The sequence below is a fragment of the Argopecten irradians genome, chromosome 6 (assembly GCF_041381155.1).
Source record: "Argopecten irradians isolate NY chromosome 6, Ai_NY, whole genome shotgun sequence".
Classification (NCBI taxonomy): Eukaryota; Metazoa; Mollusca; class Bivalvia; order Pectinida; family Pectinidae; genus Argopecten; species Argopecten irradians.
In genome coordinates this window covers 15,842,436-15,851,985 of record NC_091139.1, presented here as the reverse complement: position 1 = coordinate 15,851,985, position 9,550 = coordinate 15,842,436, and positions in this window count along the sequence as shown.

The following is a 9,550-nucleotide window of genomic DNA, read 5'->3' as shown; positions in this document are numbered from 1 at the left end:
TAGTGTTTGTTGATTATTTTAGAAAAGTCATTATTCAAAGTATAAAAAGTGTCATTCTATATTGTTTAAACATTTTTTGGTATTCAAAACATAACAATATAACTTTCCCTCCATCCTTAGGATACAGAATAAACGAATAAATATATGCTTTATATCTGATGACATTCTTTTTCTAACTTGTGTTTAATTATTAACATAGGCGAGTTGAGTTGTTAAGATACCTTTATTTTCTCAGAGTTATATACGCTTACGGATGCTCAACCGCCGACATATACGTATATACGGTACTCATCATTTAAACAAAAATTGATGTTTACTCGTGTAAATGTACGTGTAAATAACACAAAACAATATGTAAACACAAAAATGCTGTGCTTTGGTGGATGCTCAATCAGTACTTCATTTAATATAGGGCCTTGTGCCATGGACTTTTTCGGGAGGCAATCAATTTTTAATATCTTATTTTGAACTAAAATAAGAAACTCAAACTTTCCAATGGTGGTAATGGTGTAAAGCAAGTAACTTTTGCAACTGAGGAAAAATACCAATTCGCCTGCTCTTGACTTTGAAAGAGAAAAAATGTAATTTGTCAGCAATGAAGCATCTTTAAAACATACCATCAGATAATTAGTACAGCAGTGAGCGCCAGGACCCTTGTAGTTATTATCGTATTTTGTGAAAATCGTATTTTATGGAAACGTTTTATATAAATTGCTCAACTATTTCTATATCGATGCCTTTGATTTTACGCAATGATATATATATATATATACATGTTTAAAGTGAATTGGCCTTCTATCATCGGCTAATGCTTAAATGATTAAATTGCTTGTTGTCCAATATCCCGTTTACTTATATGTTATACTTATATTAAGTCCAAGAGAAATCGTCCCGGAATCGCTATTGGTAAGCATGTTCCCAGGAAAGAATTCACAGGGATTACAATGGAAGGGGAATTGATGTTATTCTGTTATATATTATACTTCTTAGGTTGGTTTGGATTATTTTGACAAATACCAGACCTGTAAACATATATATATTAACTGTTATCTTGTTTTAGCAGTTGCCGTGCTAGAAATGCTGCATTATATATGTTTGTGTTAATTGTATTGTTTTTTGTATGTTGTATATAACCAGTGCTAATTAGTTCCAGATTGTTTTCCGCTAAGGTAAATACATTTAACGTATCGGGCCATTAGATATAATCTCGTAAAAGTAGATTTTTTGCAGCGTGGAAATTTTCGCTCATTTTGCTATCATCAAATTTTGGTAAATGTATCAACGTGAAAACACACTAACACGAGCAAATCTTTATTTGATTAAGGCATTGATGTATAGGGCGACAATTAGCACAACGCGAGGTTTGAATTCTTTGTAAGCGAAAATAACCACACGCAAAAAATTCCCTTTTTATGTATGATTTCGGGAGCATATGTTGTATTCTTGTTTGTAGATATGTGATATCGGGAACAATTACCGACGTTATAGTGATACCCCTCTGAAGCATATTATCAAAGGTATAGGGCATATAACTTCTCGAAACACTCACTGTTCACTTTATACTGACAACGAATTTACCTATACTAAAGCTTTGAATTGTCCAATGAAACTGCATTGTGTATAAGGATTTGAATTTTGATGTTTATACCTTAACAATGGGCGCTTTGCCTTCTTTTTACGATTTCTTTTGCTGGAAATGATATATGAAAATTTGTTAGATTTGGGACTAGTGGTGAAACCAGTGCCAATGCCTTTTGATAAAGTAACGTAATTCGTTTCTCCCACATCATGTTTACAACGCACCAAAGACACTATTTCCTTTGCGTTATATTGTTTTGTAATTTAGTATAAGAGTATTTTGCGAACGCTCAGTTGCATGACCTTGCCAAATCAATTTGCATTATGAACTTTTTTGTCGGTACTAAGTTACCGATATTAAGATGAATTTCATAAGGGATTTATGACATATATTCTTCTGTATTAGTCTTAAAGAGGACTTGGATTCAATAATGGGGAGATAACATGTTTTGTATTGTTTATGTTGTATTGTTGTAAATGTAAATTGAAATAAAATACTGATTGAAATTGAATATTAAAACGTGGTTTAAATATGGATTTATAGAGTTAATGATTCATTTACATTAAATTCCGACTGCTTTCCAATCTAAAGTTAATCTGATTCATAAACTAAATAACCCAGAAGACCAGGGAAAATACACATATGATTCCTGTTGAGTGCCCCGACCAGGAATCGAACCCGGGTCTCCGATGTGAAAAACCAAATACGCCAAAGAAGCATGCTCCGTCAGCTGAGTGACAGAGACCGTATTTAACACTTTTACACTAACTCCCCGTGTTTTTCTCGAGATTTCTTAAAGTGGTAGTCTCATATTCCCCAAGATTCTCCCGTAGTTCAATATTTTTTTTATTTTTTATGGAGAAAATATGTTGTTATGCATCTTCTGTCAAAGTTTCGAAGAAATTGAACCATCATTTTTTTCTAACTCAAAATTCAAATTTGTCGTTTTTTAATAGTTTCTACGCATGAAAAAACAACATTATTCTACACTAAATAGGCCCGTAAATAAAAATCTTTAACAAAATGTTCTATGATATATGTACTTTTTAATTGATGTGATATATATCAATGCTTTTTCAAGAAAAAATGCTTTACTTCTCGTTATAATGAATTTTAGTGAAAATGTTTGGTGGATTAGGTAAAAAAAAGCATGTAAATTACATAAAATATTCTCACAAAAATGAATGTCGATCAAAATTGTGAAGTTCAATTTTATAGAAAAATAGTAGACTAAAAAATGACGTATTTGTTTTTATTCAGTCAATTTTCAAGAAAATCGATCCACATTTTTTCAAGATAGAGCATTTATAGAATAACCCATGAGGTCTTCATTTTTGCATTGAAAAGGACGTTAATCACAATAGAGTTATCTCCCCTATTATACATACTTTTTACTGGGATAATTAATGTTTTTGTTTTTAAAACTAACAAAATAATTTATTCATAAATCCAAACTTCAGCTTGGTGCACTGTCATAACTCAATCTCAATCTGAGACTCTTAAACCACCTTCAATGGGTATGTATCGTCCTATTTCTGAGATAAAACCTGAATGAACGACTACACCCGGAAATGTTAGACACTTTACCTGGTGAAATTAAGCATTCGAATTTTAGTTTTATATCAGGTCATTTCGTGGTATGAATGATAACAGTAATAACTGATCGAGATGCACGTGTAACACTTAATTAGAAAAGAAAACACTAATTGATATTTATATATCGGGTGATTCAAACCAATCAGAATTAAGTTTAGACGTAAACTTTAAAGCTTTCGTTAATTATAGAATCAACTGACGACAATTCAAAATAACTAATAAAGAAATGTTAGAGACTTATAATCATATTTTAATAATGAATAACTGTATAACTTTACTTTGATGAAAATACTTCATTTTAGCATGTTTGAATCGATAAATAATTTCTTTTTCGACAAAAAACATGCAGTACATCACAGAAAAATCCATCTTTCCGAACTCGAGCTAAAAAGGATGTTTCTAATGTCCCCATTCTTAACTAATAACTAATTACCAAAATAAGCAATAGTTTACATTACTTTGATTTTTGTCTAACACTATGGTATATCGTGACTAGAGAACAATTTCTTCGAGCGTTTCTTTCAACATAAATGATGACATTTTCCCTTGACATTTAATATCGATTTTGATTCTTGACACAGAAATATTTTCAACTTTCGAAGCTTTACCTTGATAATGAAGTTGCATTTTCATGTATGTTTGATGCTAGAAAAACTCATCTTATCCGTGCTAGACGTTATTAATTCATTTTATTCAAGCTATAGGCAAATATCATCAAAGCATACAATTCTTGTTTTGCAATGCATGCTATTATCTACCAACATTGGGGACTCCATTTGTACCAAAATAGAGCATCGATTAAATGGAGGGAAAATATAAAATCGGCATAAAACATCAATTTTACATCAAAGCCGAACCTTATACGCAAATAACATGGAAATAACCTACTGATTAGAAACTGGGAGTCTAGGATACAGTAAAACGTGACGTGATTAAATATGAAAAATGACAATTAGAGACAAAAAGATCATATAAAAGTGTAGCAGGTGATACGAGATAAATGAAATGGTAATTTGGAAGAAAAGCGATGGAAATTATCGACATAACAGCCTGTTAATTAAGATTATTAGAATTTAATTGGGAAATAATTGCATGTAACCCTCTCCTAATGCGTTACTCCTCCCGACAGTAAACGCAATTATTTAGATAAACGTCTGTTATCAGTATCAGGGACAATCCTATAAATTTCCGTGTTAGAGATCATCAAGTTTCCATTGAACATAACTTATGCATTTGTCCATAAAGGTGATACTCAATCTAATGTTAAAATCCCATAGAAACTGCCCACAGCCCAATTTTCTTTAAATCTTTGCATATCGAAAGTACTGGTGGTTGTTCCTCTAAATCAATACTCATTTTTTTCTGATTTTAAAAAGGCCCAAGTGGCCTGAAATCTTCATGTTCATTTCCATAGAAACTTCTCAAAGTCCAATTTTCTTTAAACTTTGCATATCGAAAGTACTGCTAATTGTCCCTCTAAATCAAGCCTCAATTTTCTTTTTGTGATCTTAAAAAGGCCCGGAGGGCTTAAATCTCCGTGTTCATTCGCATTGAAACTAGTAGCACAAACATGATGGAACATCCCTTCCTAAATATTATTTAAAGATAATATTCTTTCAGATTTATAACGGATGATTTTGTTTGAAATCATTTTACACAAAAAAAGTAACGCATTGGGAACAAGCAAATTCGTGGAATTTCCATCCCCCGCTCTCAGTACATTTTGTAAATAAACATTATTGAGGTTAGGTTTAACCTTGGTTGAAACATGAAAAAATAAACTGAAGTCTTATTCGGAAGTAAGATGTTTTACTAGTTATTTTATGAAAAAAAAATGTATTATGGGGTGAAAGAAACTGATTGAAGAAAGTATAGTGTAAATAATACATACCTGTAATTACAATAAGTTTGAAGTAAATCGGTCAATATGTATTACAGTTATTGCAGGGAAATGGCAGAAAATGACTTTTTTATTAAATCAAAGGGCCATAACTCTGCTAATTTAGATCTGCCAAAAGTGGCGATCGAACTTGGCTAAGCCCTTAAGGCATTTAAGTTTGTCACAAAATTTTAACAATATCAGTTTTAACATTTGTTAGTTATTACACAGAAACTGCAGAAAAATGACATTTGTAGTAAATTAAGGGCCATAACTCTGATAAATAACATCCGCTGAAAGAGTTGATCGAACCTGGCCAGACACTTAAGGCATTCAACCTTGTTACCAAGTTTGAAGAAAATCGGTTAATATTTATTACAGTTATTTTACGGAAGTGGCAGTAACTGACTTTGTTATTATAATAAGCAAAGGGTTAAAACTCCGCTGAATAAGGTCCGTTGAAAGTCGCAATCGAACTTGGCCGAATCCTTAAGGCATTTAACCTTGTTACTAAGTTTGAAAAAATCGGTTTACATTTGTTACATTTATTGCACGGAAATGGCAGATAATGACATTTTTAGTAATTCAAAGGGCCATAACTCCGCTAAATAAGGTCCATCGACAATCGCGATCAAACTTGGCCGAGCCCTTAAGGCATTTAACCTTGTCACCAAGTATAAAGAAAATCGGTTTACATTTACAGATAGACGGACAGACATACAGACGGGCAAACCCAAATTAATATCCCCCGTTTCGGAGAAAGCGGGGGATAAAAAACGAAAATGATTTTTTTTCTTCCTTTTTTCATCCCATTGAACCCTGTTAAACGGTGAGTCCACAGGTTTACCTACACTAAAATACTCTCGTGACTTTTTTTTTTTATTAAATTCGGGAAAACAGTTTTGGTGACTTGAAATATCCAAGTCTCCAATTTAAGTGAAAATCAGCGTATAGGGATAATTGTTGATGCTAGATATAATGTTAAAGGGACAATTCAATAAGACTCATTCTGTTACATAACCACGAATCAAAATATGATAGACATGTATTGTTCTACATTCCTCATGCAACATAACAACAAGACAAATTCCACGACATTGTTAAGCATTTAGATTGATACCGTTGAAATTCATAATCATTGATCAATACGATTAAGCGGGTATCACATGCATGCTGTACCAATACCCGAGCCAAAGTCAGTACGTTAAACAAATGCAATACATGACAACTGAAGAGTTGATGAAATTATATTTCGACAAGAACATGCACCTAATTACGTAAACACACTACTGTAAAAGCGATTTGAGTAGTTCTAGACATACAAATGTACTCTTAGATTGAATTATCCCTTTAACAAAATTGACGCCTCTGATTTACGGATTTAGATAGTGTCAGATTTAAGTGAAAACTGTTTATATAGAGGTTGCAGAATACATTTTTTGTATGTTGAATAAGATTTCATATTCGAAAAGATTAATTGTTATGGTAACAAAATGGAGGTACCTGATTATTTTTAGATATAGTCAAATCTAAGTGAAATTGGTATATAGGGGTTATGAAACATGCTGAATAATATGGTAACGCTTCCTAAATATTTGGACTCCATAGTAACTGAAATGTTTATACATTTTAGATATTAGTGAAAATTGGTACATATAGGTTATGAGGTATCCCGAGTAAAACAGTTTTGAATTACTCTATTGCCATGGTAACGAAATTAAGTCCCTTTATCCGTCAATCGTCAAATGGTAGCCTTTGTTTATTGGTGATATGTTTGAGACTGAACAGAGGAGATCAACTAAATAGATACCAGGATTTCGGGATTTATCATATTATCATCTTTGAGCTATAGAAGAATAAGACAGAACATGATCGAGATATTTTATATAAAAATAGAGATATGATAACTGTGTAAATGTGGGGAAAACTAATCATACAGTCAGGGATAAGGGACATTTAAAATTAACAGTATTCACACATCATTTCAGAACTGCTTTTAAGAATTGTAAAAATATGGAAGAAGCTTGCCGAAAATGTTGTTTGAGCACCTAATATAAACGTTTTTAAACAGACTGGAATAACATTAGAACTCATTTACAATAAAGATATGAAATAAGTTTAAGGTTCGGGTAATGACATTTTCATGTAATTATATCAATTTTATTTTTTAATTTTTTTTTCATTTTTTTTTTAATTCGCTGATATCTGTAAAATCGCCAATACAGCGTAAAAATAAGCCCCGGCGAAAACCATCAACTTTAAAGCAAATTGCGACAGACATAAAAACAGGAAGGTTCGTTGAACCTATGATAAAAACAAGGACGTTATAAACCCCATAAACCAGTCGACGAACGGACATAAAGATTAACAACGACCTTGCTTTACAACAGCAATGACTTAGCAGGATACATTACAGTTTAGATCTTTCGTAAAAATAGTAAGCTTTGTTGACGCAGTGATGTCACTAGATTGATTTGCATAAGTGGCCATGTATTACAGAATCATCCCACACTGGTGTGTTGCATGGGCTATAGGGAATACATGGTCAGTGTCTTCAAATATTAGCTGTATTTTAAGAAAGACAAAAATAGTGAGCCTCCGGGGTGTCACTTTTATACACTGACCATGTATCTTTTTATCCTGCAGCATTACAAAACTGCCTAATATGAAGTTTTTTTTTATTTAGTGGTATTACATATATTAACATATTCGTATCAAAATGTTCAACAAATATTTCCGTCTTTCAAACAATGGATCAACCAATAGGAGGTCAATGGAATTGGCGCCAGTGAAAAAATACAGCTGTTTTCCGTCAGTGCTGAAAACAGCAAAAATTATGTGGTAGGTGTATTCTGACAATACCTGGGAATACTGATTGCAGGAACAATTCAGTTTTACACCCATAGGTATCAGAGAAAGTTCAGTGTTACACCTGTAGGTACATGTATGAGAAAAATTCCAGTATTACACCCGTAGGTATTAGAGAATGTAATTTCTCTCATCGTCGTGTAATACTGGCTGGTCTCGGGCAATACACTCATGTCGCCTGAGGCGATATCGCATATATATAGCTACCCATGCAATAAAGCCTTCCGACGTCACAGCGTCAACAAACAAAATTTCGATTTTCACGGCAAAATTTTAACATTTTTATCAAAAACAATGATATGATAGGTTTACTTAAAACATAAACACAACGTTATTTGCGTTGAAAATATAACGCAATTTTCATATATGAAGATTTTGTTTTCAAATTTATTTCAAAATGGCGGAAATTCATAGTAGAGAAATTGCAAAATAACGTCGAGGTAGGAGAGAAAAATACTCTTTCATATGCGTATATGAATAAGAATAGGGATATTTTACCAGAGAGTCACAAAATGTTGTAAAACCCGAGGTTTGTGTCTTATATTATTGTTATCATAGTAACCCATATACATGATGGAAAGGACTCAATATTGTAGCGTTTTAAGTAGACATTGGAACAGAAGATATTAATTCAACAAGAAAAATCATCAAGATTTTCTGATCATGCTATGCAATTTAGCATTAGGTATTGTAGTTCTTAGATAGTAGCTGTAGGATGTAGATACATTATAACTGTTGTATAACGTCACTTTAATTGATGATCTTAATATAAAAGTGTGGAGAACGGCAATGCCATCTGGCAATGTTGTCAACATATCAGAATGAATAACTGCTCAAATTGCTTTATGGTTTTGGTTTTTTTTCAGTTTGATAGTTTTCAAATCAGATTGGTATATCCATTTTCCTAACCTAGAAGATATAGGCTCGGTATTGTTTTGATAAACTTCCTAAGGGTACATTTTTATGATAATTGACAGAGATTTATCTGTAATTAACACAAAGTAAGACAGAATGCGAAACATGAAATTTAAGTTTCGAATGATTCCGGAAGTGAAAGATCATCCTCAGGTAAAATCAATCCATTGATGTCATGTATTCAATCATTTCCTTAGGAAGAGTTGTTTTGCTTCTTAACTGATACTTAGGTATTTATAAAAATAAAATACACATCAAATTTGACATAGTGATTTAAGTTCAAGGGTGAATAGGAAACATCGATCTTTATCACATAATCCTTCTGATATCCTGAAACTTCAGTTTTGGAAATCGATTGCGGCACATTATGTTTGCGGATGTCTCTGGTTTGTGGATCATGCCAAAGATAAACGCCAAGGGGTACCGACAAAACAAAGAATTTCACGTCAAAATGTATTCCGAAAATCCAGCAGAGGCCGCCACTTTGTCCCGCCATCCTCGTAATCCTGACGTAACGTCATCTTTCTTCGTCATTTTATTGTTTCTGTCTGACGTCACAATGAATCTCCCAGCCAATGAAAATCGCTCCAGGTCATATTACACTAGTGATATATGCAAAAAATATAACACGGGCGAAATCACTGGATACCAGGCGAATTATACGATAAATATCTATATGTGTTATACGATCATTCGCAAAACGTTTGAATTCG